The following is a 12,500-nucleotide window of genomic DNA, read 5'->3' as shown; positions in this document are numbered from 1 at the left end:
TATTTATTTTTTGACTGTTGTCGTGTCTTACTATTATTAAATTATATGGCATGCTATTTTATCAAATTGATTACCTAACGTTTAATTGATTACGTGATTGAATTAAACCATGCAACAATTAAACCATTAATAACCTGGGGCTCCATGGAAGCATTCATTTATATAGAGCGGTTATCTCCTGAATCCACTCTCTTAAAGATCTGAAGATCTTTTATATCAATAGCAGTCAATTATTAATCGTCACCTCGATTGGTCTCATTCTGATTGTCGTAAGTACTTGGTTATCTTCACGAACCCTAGCTAATAAGTTGAATCAGCAATACACAAATTGGATTCATTATTTATTCACTAAATAATCACACAGAATGACATATATATATATATATACACACACAGGAGAGATCATACATCTATTCCTAATCATGTCATGAAAAGCCCCTAGTGGGCTAACCCGATATGACAGCTGGTTACACAAGGGAAGGGGGTTGGGTTTGAATGAAAGAGCGGGAAGACTGAGGGACAAAGGGATTGGGTCTCTATCGAACCTTGAGAAGCTATGCTACTTTAAATACAGAATCTTATGCATTCTAATAACCGCCCATTCGGAAAAGGAAAATGCAATGCTGCGCTTCGATAGATGGGTTGAAGATTGAAGACTGGTTTACCCAGCAGAGATCGCCATTGTCCTTTGAAGAATTTTTCTGATCGTATTGTTGTAGAGCAGATACGTTAAAGTACTCTGTTGTTCTTCGGAGATTGTCTGTCCTTTCCTAGGCCATGTACGTTTACATCTGCAGCTGATAACTCGACATCTAGGATGTATCACTTCTTTAGTGAATAATTGTTCAAAGTTCATACTAAGTTGCCATAATCAGCTCATGCTGTATTCTGGCTGGTCTTGTCACGGGTGTCGTAGGGTAGAGACCAAGACGCAGTGGGGAAATGTACACTCATCTTCATTTATTGGTGAAGAAGGAAAACACAAAACACGTATACAAAAAAAAACACAAACGAACTGGACAGTCTCGTCAGGCAAACAGCTAAACAAGAACAATCTCCCACAAAATCCCATGAAAAACAAACTCCTAATTATAGGACCCTCAATCAGAGGCAACAATAACCAGCTGCCTCCAATTGAAGGTCCACCCCCAATTAACTAAACATAGAACTACAAAAGACTAGATAGAGCATAGAAATATACTAACATAGAACAATGACTAACAAACCCCGGACTAATAAATCAAATACCCCTCTACCTAAATACATACACAAAACACACCCTGAACCACATAAAACAAACACCCCCTGCCACGTTCTGACCAAACTACAATAACCAATAACCCCTATACTGGTCAGGACGTGACAGGTCTAGTCGAAATTCACCATTCCAACATGGTGATCGTCACCTCCACGTTGAAATTTGCCCTTTTAAACGTTAGGACAGCAGTCCTAACATTTCTGGAACTAAATGTTAATTTCGTTAGGTTGTAATAGAAATTAGCCCTTTTAAACGTATGGACACCAGTCCTCACGTCATAGGGAACTGAGGTTGACCTCCGTTAACTGGCTTTTGTACTGGGGAGAGAAGGGCATGTTTCATAGTTCTCAACCAATATCTGTTCACTTGGGCATGGCCACTGAGTGAGCATAGTTTACTTATGAAAACAATTCTCTCATTTAGAAGCTAAAATTAAATTTCATCTTTTCACATATAGTTTAATATTTAAACACTTAAATTGCACAACAATTCCAATTCCAAGATACAATTTATGTCTTCCTATCATCAGATATAATGTCCCAGACAACAACTGATCTGATATCATATTCTTTAAGTACCAACGGACACTTTCAACTGGTTGGATTACAGAAATATTGTTCCATTCCCCAACCTTTTGATGTTACCATACTCTCTCTATGTTAACAAAGGGCTTTACAATAGTCCATTCTGTAGAGTGGAGAGAAAATGGGGAAAGGTATTTATGGTGGGGTCATAAACCTCACCCAATAGGGCAACGTCATGACACAGTGGACTTATTAATAAGCAAACATTTTTTTCATACCATAAAAATATTACACTTTAATAAAAGGAGCAATCTTGGATTCCAAAAAACAACAAAACTTCCACCCCAACAAAGAAGCCATGTTTTTGGGTAAACAGCTGAGGGATGAGGCTGGAGAAATGTCAGTGAGCAGCCCTTTGCTCATGTCAATGCCAGAACATTAACTTTCAGCCAGAAGGGTCCTACTAATCACCCCAAACAACCCCCAACAACACCAAACAGGTACCCAAAATAGAAATAAAAAACAGGTGCCAAAAACAACCCCATAGCTAGCTAGCTGTTTCTAGCCTGTTTGTCCTGGGAGATGGACATTGGGTTGTTATTTTACTTGACATGCATCTTTGATTAATCTCTCCTTATTCATCTTTCAAGCATCCACATGGGTATATAGGCTAATGAAAACCCAATGAGGAGATGGAAGAGATGGGACTTGCTGCGTGTCAATCATCTCAAATGGAACACAATTCTATTTTAGCATTTGGCAGCGCCGAGTATTTCTGAAACCCAGGTTCTTCTGATACCTATTTTGACATTATTAGTCAACCAGGATGTCCTCACATTGCTAACGTTTGCCTGCGTAATTGAGCAACAGCAAGATATGTGACCTGGAAAATAAGATCTGGATGAACCGAGGCACCCGTAAGATGTATTGGATCAAGTGTTGCAGTCCAATCCTCCCAAGACCCTGCCAAAATAGTCAAATATGTGCAATGAAAGTTTTATAGTGACAGTTTACTCAACTGCTTAATGACATCCGGCAGTTATCAGAATATCAACCCCCCCCCAGAATAAGTTTGGAGCTTAGAGAAACATGTCCATCAAATACAAAAATGCAGATCGTATATCATGCAAGATCTTTGCACATTAAAATATACTGAACAAAAATAAACACAACATGCAACAATTTCAAAGATTTTATTGAGTTACAGTTCACGTAAGGAAATCAGTCAATTGAAATAAAATTAATTAGGCCCTAATCTATGGATTTCACATGACTGAGAATATAGATATGCATCTGCTGGTCACAGATACCTTAAATAAATAGTAGGGGCATGGATCAGAAAACCAGCCAGTATCTGGTGTGACCACCATTTGCCTCATGCAGTGACACATCTCCTTCACATAGAGTTGATCAGGCTGTTGATTGTGGCCTGTGGAATGTTGTCCCACTCCTCTTCAATGGATGTGCAAAGTTGTTGGGCATTGGCGGGAACTAGAACCCGCTGTCGTACCCATCGATCCAGAGCATCCCAAACATGCTCAATGTGTGACATGTCTAGTGAGTACGCAGGCCATGGAAGAACTGGAACATGTTCAGCTTCCAGGAATTGTGTACAGGTCCTTGCGACACAGGGCAGTGCATTATCATGCTGAAACATGAGGTGATGGCGGCGGATGAATGGCATGAAAGTGGGCCTCAGGATCTCATCACGGTATCTCTGTGCATTCAAATTGCCATTGATAAAATGCAACTGTGTTCGTTGTATGTAGCTTATGCCTGCCCATACCATAACCCCACCTCCACCATGGAGCACTCTGTTCACAATGTTAACATCAGCAAACCACTCACCCACACAACGCCATACATGTGGTTGTGAGGCCGGTTGAACGTACTGCCAAATTCTCTAAAACGACGTTGAAGGCAGATTATGTTAGAGAAAATAACATTCCGTTCTCTGGCTAAAGCTCTGGTGGACATTCTTCCAGTCAGCATGTCAATTGCAAGCTCCCTCAAAACTTAAGACATCTGTGGAATTGTATTGTGTGACAAACCTGCACATTTTAGATTGGCCTTCTATTGTCCCCGACACAAGGTGCTCCTGTGTAGTGATCCATTCTTTTTAATTAGCTTCTTGATATGCCACACCTGTCAGGTGGATGGCATAGGATAAATGCTCACTAACAGGGATGTAAAACAAATTTGTTCACAAAATGACAGATTTAAGCTTTTTTGTGAGTGGCCAAATTCTGGTATGTTTTATTTCAGCTCATGAAACATTGAACCAACACTTCACATATTGCATTTATATTTTTGTTCAGTATAACTTGAACGTCATAAACTTAATCTGCATGGAGTGAATGTTCTCACGACCCGCAAACAGGCCAGCTAAATATCTTCTGCCTAATAACAGCAATACCAAATACCAAACAATAAACCTTGGCTGCAGTGATGCTGTTTTGATGGGAGCTCTAAAGATCTCAGACATGATGTGCTTGCAGGGGAGCGCAATGGAGAAAGAGTATGATGTGACTTTCTTTTCAGAAACTAAGTGCGACGGAGTAATGGAGAAGGTAAAGGAGGTGAATGGGGAAAGGCCTTTGTCCTTTTTTAACGTCACGGGCCTTGCAAGGAGGAACTTTAGAATAATAAATGTACACATGTACATGTACAATCCCCATGTGACCGATTATGCGGAGGCAGCTTTTCTGGGTCGCTACTGCGACGTCACGTCAGGAGCGAGGTACATTAAGGACGCACTGGGTTTCTGGAATGGCCGCCGCCAGTTCCAGATACTTCTAAGGGCAGATCCTCGTGTGTTTAAGGGTTTCTTTCATCCCCTTGCAGTTTTTTCATTGGGGTTGGATAGGGGCATGTTGTTTTATTGCCCATCAGCCACCCTTCTACAGGAAATGCAGGGAGTACGGGCATGGAACAGCCTCATGTGGGGTAGTGAAGTGCAGGTTCTGCATGTCAGAGGCACATGAGGCCAAGAACTGCACAGCGCCCAAGGAGTGTCATGGGTGTGGCAGCAAGCAACACCTGTTCCGCAAGTGCCCAGCCCGGCAATGCTCATACGCTGCAGCTGCTGCTGGGGGAAGGATGACTGGAGGAAATGCTGTGGAGGATAAGGGAAGGTCAGGAGAAGGTGACCCAGGCCACAGTCCAGAAGAGGTAGCAAGGAGGATGGCGAGTGGAGAACCGGAGAAGCCATCCCTGTCCTTGCCAGGTCCACACATCGAGGATCGGGTAGTTTTGGAGGAGAAGGTCTCGGTGGAGATGGGGGTGGTCCCAGAGACCCACATGACAACAGGTGTGTCATCCAACAGTCAGCTGCTGGTAGAGGTTGGTTGAGCGACGGGCGAGCTGGGCTCATCTCTCGATGAGGAGTACATGGACAAGGAGGCGTTCGGGGCCCTCATGGTTGAGATGAGGGAGATGTTAGAGGAACTCCAAGTCTCCCAGACAAGGACGGTGAAGCCTTCACCCTTGCCGACTACACCAAGACAGAAGAGAGTAGCCTCCACAGCCCGGAAAGCCCTGCAGGAGTCAGGGCTGTCCTTGGACTCCGGTGAGGAGCGGAGGAAAAAGAAGAAGAGTGTTTATGTGTGCCCTGTATGCCACAAACAGAGTGTTGGTAGTGGGAGGGGATTTTAATGTAGACTTAGGAGGGGTGTTTGATAGTAGTGTAGGGGCCATCACCGGACTTATTGCAAGCCATGGTCTGGTAAATCGCTGCCTTAACACTACTCCAGTGCTGGCAGGTCCCAAGTGATGTAACTCCCGGGGGTCGTGCGGAGGCTGGACTATGTATTTCTACCTAAATCCTTGGGGCAATTGTCTGGGCGTCTGCTGCCTAGCGGTACTGGAAGCTCAACCGGGACATCCTGAAGGAGCAAGCTTTTGTCAACGCTTTCTCTGTTTTTTTCAGGGGCTTGAGGTTCTCCGGCCCATGTGCGGAGGGGTGTTGGAATGATGGGAGTTAGCCACGGTAAGGATTAGGGTATTTATTATTGGGTTTTGTAAGAGGAAGGTGAGAAAGGAGAGAAGGGAAGTGGAGCAGCTTCAATGTTTACTCGATCTCGAGTACAAGGCTGGCAATCTCGTTACTTCAATGGACATTGAGCGTGCTACCATCCTCAAGGCTCAGCTTACGGAGGTGCATGAGCGGAAGGCCCGTGCTTTCCTGCGGCGTGCACATCGTGAGTTTGTAGAGAATAATGAGACCTGCTCTGCAGTGTTCTTCAAATCGGTTAGAGAAAAGCATGTAAGACATGTTTTTTATGGGGTGAGGGATGGATAAGGTAGGGTAGTTAGGGAGCCGGAGCAGATGGTCAGGGTGGCAACCAACCATTTCCAGGTTTTTTTCCGGGAGAGGGTAGTAGAGGAAGGGCAGGGTAATGTGTTCTTAGAACATTTGTCCCGGCGTGTGCCGGAGGACATTAGACAGGCGATGAGGGCCCAATCTCACTAGAGGAGGTGGAAAGCGCCCTCAAGAGGATAGGGAAAGGGAAGGTGCCTGGGATGGATGGGCTGCCGGCTGAGTTTTACCTCAAATTCTGGAGTATGCTTGGACCGGTGGTCCTCGAAGTCCTGACGGCCGGAGTCCCGGGCAGGTCGATGGCTGTAGGCGTACTGTCCCTCCTCTACAAGAGGGGAGACACCACCGACCTTAGCAACTGGCGGCCGTTGACCATGCTGTGCGTAGATTACAAGATATTAGCTAAGGTCATGGCGGCCCGTGTGCGCAAAGCCCTTCCCCACGTTGTCCATGAGGATCAAACGTGTGGGGTGGAAGGCCGTTCCATTAGGTGGAAGCTCCACTCCAGCTGATCAGGGACTCCATCACCTGGGTTGAGGATAGAAGTCTACCTCTGATGGTAGCGGCACTTGATCAGGCCAAGGCTTTTGATCACGTCAGTAGGAGTTTTCTTTTATGCAGGGACTCGTGCCTGCTAAGGTCTCTTGACATAATTGGAAACTTTACCGGCACATCGGGAGCGGTCCTTAACCTCGCCAAGTCGTCTGTTAAGTTTTTCGGCAGATGACGGGGTAGGACGGACATGCCCGGGGGACTATCTCTGTAACAGGGCCCTGAGGATTCTTGGGGTCCACTTTGAGACCTCCGGCTCTGTGACACTGAACTGGAACACGAGAGTTGCTGTGGTACAGAGGAAGCTGGCAATGTGGAAGGCCAGATCCTTGTCTTTCTTGGGCAAGGTCCTGGTCCTGAAGGTGGATGTACTGCCTTCCCTTCTGTACTTGGCATACATCTATCCATTGCCAGCGAGCATGAGAAGGCTCTCGGGAGGCTTGTGTTTCAGTTCATGTGGGGGAAAGGTATGAGTATGTCACCAGGGCTCGCATGTTCTCCTCCATCGGGGATGGAGGGGAGTTCCACACTTCCCACTCAAGCTGGACTTGAATTTTGTTTTTTGTTGACGGGGCTCGCTAATCCGGTTATTCATCCCTCTGGATACTTCCTGTGGGTGTTCTTCTCATACCAGACTAGAAGCATAATGGTGTGATCCAACACGGGTCCTCGGGCTGAACAGCTGCCGCGGCACTTCAGTCATGCGGCGAAGTGGCTACATGCACATTCCGAGGTTGAAGTCGCCCGAGTAGGTTTGGACCACAGACACCTGTACAAGGAGGTCAGACGGAGCGTTTGTGCACCCCCCTGTGGTGGGTACCCCTGCGGTGTTCTGGGAGACCATACTGGCGCGGGGCCTAGACAATCACCTCAAGGATCTAAATTGAATTCTCTCTATAAATACAGTACTTGTCAAATGTGTCAATGAGCGCTGTTTCTGCCCGGTTTCAAACCAGGGACCTTTCGCGTATGAAGCGAACGTGATAACCACTACACTACAGAAACTGCTGCTTGACTAATCAGCAACCACTAAACCAAATTTTACAGATATTAATTGCATGTATTCGAATTTCCAAAATAAGGCATTTATGACAAAAAAATGATCTGTTACAAATGCTCTAATTATTGCATATGTCAATGAGCACTGTCTTGAAACAGGGACCTTACGCGTCTTAAACAAATGTGATAACCACTACACTACAGAAACTGCTGAGCAAACTATGAGCAAGGAGTAAACCGAATTTTACAGATATTCATTAAATGAATTCAAATTTCCATAACAATGCATAATGAAAAAAGAACTCTCTGCTACAAACACGGTAGTTGTTGCGTGTGTCAAGGAGCACTGTTTCCACCCGGTTTCGAACAGGGGACCTTTCGCGTATGAAGCAAACGTGATAACCACTACACTACAGAAACTGCTGCTTGACTAATCAGCAACGAGTAAACCGAATTTTACAGATATTCATTGCAAGAATTCAAATGTCCAAAATAAGGCAATTATGAAAAATAATTCTCTCTGCAAATACAGTACTTGTCGAATGTGTCAATGAGGGCTGTTCCTGCCCGGTTTCAAACCAGGGACCTTTTGCTTGTTATCGAATGTGATAACCACTACACTACAGAAACTGCTGAGGAAACTATGAGCAAGGAGTAAACCGAATTTTACAGATATTCATTAAATGAATTCAAATTTCCATAAGATTGCATAATGAAAAAATAACTTTCTGCTACAAATACGGCAATTGCTGCATGTGTCAAAGGCCACTGTTTCCACCCGGTTTCGAACCGGGGACCTTTCGCGTGTTAAACAAGTGGTTGTACAGGTAAATTCATCATATTCATGCCTTGTTATGGGTTAATCTCTGAAACCAGAACAAAAATGTTGCGTAATTGTGTCGGTTCAGGGGGAAGATGTATGAGAAAAGATTCTAATGAGACTAGCAAGTCCCACACCCCTAAATGGAAACTCACCCAAAGCCCCCACCCCCCTTCAAAAAACGTTCCGCTTGAAAGTCCCGCCCCCACTTTGAGCATCACCTTCACCCAATCCTGATGCATCCTAATAACCAGTGATGGAAAACAAAAGTACCGGAACTACTGTTCCTCGTTAGTCTTCGCATCCCACAGTCTTTTGACAGACATTAGATTACATAACATAAATGTTGTCTGTCCATGAGAGATCATAGGTGGGTCGATCTAGAGCTATTTTTCTTTGAAATGTTCACTCATCTTATGCATCAACACTGTTGTACCCGAATAGTCAAAGCCACCCCAGGTTTGCTATTTGTCCATTAGACTCATATTGACCACGAGCCAATCAGAAATCGGAGCTGGGAGCTTCCTGAGGCTCTGGAGAAGACCTCAGTCCTGCAGGCCAACCCCTGTGCTCAGGTGAAGAGGAGCCATCCGTGGGACATCAACGGTATTGCATCCACATCACTGCCCTCATTTTTTTACACATTTTAATGCACTAATTGAATTCAGAAATGTAACTTGTATTTAAGGATTTGAAACTGAATTGAATGAATATTGCTTTCAGTTTAAAAATGCAATTTCAATTTCATTGAATATTCAAATTAAATATGTGTATATTCAGTTTCAATATGGTAGATATTGCATTCATTGTCTATGTATGAAATATACAAACTATAATTTCAAGATTATCCAAGTTTCATGCAGTACCAGTCAAAAGTTTAGACACCTACTCACTCATTCAAGGGTTTTTCTTTATTTTCAATATTTTCTACACTGTAGAATAATGGTGAAGACATCAAAACTATAAAATAACACATGGAATCATGTAGTAACCAAAAAAGTGTTAAACAAATCAAAATATATTAACCACCCTTTTCCTTGATGACAGCTTTGCACACTCTTGGCATTCTCTCAACCAGTTTCATGAGGTAGTCACCTTGAATGCATTTCAATTAACAGGTGTGCCTTGTTAAAAGTTAATTTATGGAATTTCTTTCCTTCTTAATGCATTTGAGCCAATCAGTTGTGCTATGACAGGGTAGGGGTGGTATACAGAAGATAGCCCTATTTGGTAAAAGACCAAGTCCATATTATGGCAAGAACAGCACAAATAAGCAAAGAGAAATGACAGTCCATCATTACTTTAAGACATGGGAGGATAAGTTAATTTGAGTTACCAGCCTCAGAAATTGCAGCCCAAATAAATGCTTCACAGAGTTCAAGAAACAGACATCTCAACATCAACTGTTCAGAGGAGACTGTGAATAAGGCCTTCATGGTCGAATTGCTGCAAAGAAACCACTACTAAAGGAAACCAAAAACAAGAGATTTGCTTGGGCCAAGAAACACGAGCAATGGACATTAGACTGGTGGGAATCTGATGAGTCCAAATTTGAGATTTATGGTTCCAACCGCCATGTCTTTGTGAGACGCAGAGTAGGTGAATGGATTTCCACATGTGTGGTTCCCACCATGAAGCATGACGGATGAGGTGTGAGGGTGCTTTGATGGTGACACTGTGATTTATTTAGAATTCAAGGCACACTGAACCAGCATGGCTACCACAGCATTCTGCATTGCGCTTAGTGGGACTATCATTTGTTTTTCAACAGGACAATGCCCAAACACACCTCCAGGCTGGTTCAAACGCTAGAGCCAAATTCAAAGGAAGAAAATAAATATAACATGCCACATTAGCTTCAGAAACCGCCAGAAGCTACTGTTTACCACAGAGAGCATTTGATTCTATCTGTTCTCCTCTACCTTTCCTGGCTGGAAAAGTACCAGGATGATGTCTTTGGTTTTGAATCTGAATTTAAAGAAATTCATTTGAAAACTGAATCTGAAACTGAATCTGAATGCAGAGGTTGAATATATGAAAGTTTGATCAATTTAAAATTATATTTTGTGAACTTGATACACGGAGACTGAATGCAATATATATTATAATATATATTGAACCTGAATATATAAATATTGAATTAGAATATTTAATTACATTTTAAAGTAATTTAAACGGAATGTAATATTAATTCTAATCAAATTCTAATCGTGAAATAAAAGTTCAATTTATGAGTTCAATGATTCTATTTGTGCATTACAAATAAAAAAAATATTAAATTAAAATGCAATATCCTAATGCAAATTCAAAATTTGGGAATTCTAATACAATTTCTGTTGGCACGGAAATCACTCCATACTCCACTGGGAAAAGGTATTGTGTTGTAAATGTACATGATTAATATTCATTGATACTAATATTATCATTTTATTTCATGAACTGCACTAAGCAGAGTCTAAGCAAGCAATTTGAATAGAAATGTCAATGTTTAATTTCCTGCCTTTTTTTAGCCAAGCTAATGCCAGCAGAGCAGACGTGGAGCCTGCACCCAGGGGCAGCCCTTTCCCAGTATGATGTAGACAATGCTATTCCAGGAAAGGTATGCCATTTGCCAAGTTCATCTGCTACTGTCCTCATCTGCTACTGTCCTATACCCTATAGCTGTTTCTGATGTGTATATTTGCAGTTCTTCATTCGCGTGTGTGTGTGTGTGTGTGTGTGTGTGTGTGTGTGTGTGTGTGTGTGTGTGTGTGTGTGTGTCCAGGATGAAGGAGATAATGTGGATATGGACTGCACCTTTGTCAGCCACAGCCTGCTCCTCCAAGGAGCGCCAAGAACCAGCTCTGATACCAGTACAGCTTACTACTGTTTCACACTACATTTTGAAACATTCCCAACCATCGTATATTAATTCAAATACGGCAAAGAGGAGATAGCCATGCAATGAAATCCTTACTTATCAAATCAAACTTTATTTGTGACATTAGCTGAATACAACATGTGTAGACCTTAGCGTAAAATGCTTACTTACAAATCCCTTAACCAACAGTGCAGTTCAAGAAGAGTCAAGAAAATATTTACCAAATAAACAAAAGTAAAAAGTAACAATAAAATAACAATAACGAGGCTATATACAAGGGGGTACAGGTTAGTTGAGGTAATTTGTACATATAGGTAGGGGTGAAGTGACTATGCATAAATAATAAACAGCAAGTAGCAGCAGTGTAAAAATTAAATGGGGGTGGGGAGTGTCAATGTAAATATTCCGGTGGCCATTTGATTAACAGCCTTATGGCTTGGGGGTAGAAGCTGTTAAGGAGCCTTTTGGTACTGCTTGCCATGCAGTAGCAGAGAAAACAGTCTATGACTTGGGCTTTCCTCTGATACTGCCGAGTATATAGGTCCTGGATGGCAGGAAACTTTGCCCCAGTGATGTACTGTGCTGTACGCACTACCCTCCTTAGTGCCTTACGGTCTTTTACCCTTCGAGATGCATTAGATCAGTGATGGGAGGAAAGACGGATAAAAGTATTTGAGCAGGACCCATATAAATGAACCAACCATGTAACCAGCCTTGAACCCTTCTTTTAGGGATTGGCCAGAGGGCCAACGACAGCTTGGCTGAGATATTTGACAAAACAGGTAATGGGCAGTACGAGTCATGTCCTCAGTATGATTGCTCATATCTGCATCAAGAGGAGCCCCATCCTCATGAGGGGGAGGAAGAGTTTGGTGTGGAGGAAGAAGAGCATGAGGATAGTTAGGATTTTACACTGTATGTTCTCTATCTTTGCTACTTGCTTCCTTTATTTTACCAAGCAAATTGGTTGAGAATGACCACAATGACCTGGTCAAGCAGTACGACACTTGAGATGAATTTGTAATTTGAACATTCATTGTTAAGTATTAATATCAACTTTTTAATGTCATTTTATTGTCCTCTTTATGTCTCTCTTCAAAAAGCACACATGCTTCAACCCGGAATGCCCAATGGAGAACATACAGAAGAACTTAAAGACAGGTGATATC

At 42.8% G+C, this 12,500-nt stretch overlaps 2 non-coding genes across 2 annotated transcripts; both read right to left on the bottom strand.

Annotated features, from left to right (window-relative positions):
* Positions 1-7,584: 7,584 nt before the first annotated feature.
* On the bottom strand, positions 7,585-7,657 carry trnam-cau (transfer RNA methionine (anticodon CAU)). The gene has a single exon. It is a non-coding gene; the product is annotated as a tRNA-Met (tRNA).
* A 341-nt stretch (positions 7,658-7,998) lies between these two features.
* Positions 7,999-8,071, bottom strand: trnam-cau (transfer RNA methionine (anticodon CAU)). Its single transcript has one exon. It is a non-coding gene; the product is annotated as a tRNA-Met (tRNA).
* Positions 8,072-12,500: the final 4,429 nt, after the last annotated feature.

The sequence above is a fragment of the Salmo trutta genome, chromosome 2 (assembly GCF_901001165.1).
Source record: "Salmo trutta chromosome 2, fSalTru1.1, whole genome shotgun sequence".
In the NCBI taxonomy this organism is placed as follows: Eukaryota; Metazoa; Chordata; class Actinopteri; order Salmoniformes; family Salmonidae; genus Salmo; species Salmo trutta.
This window is presented reverse-complemented; position numbering and strand designations above follow the sequence as displayed.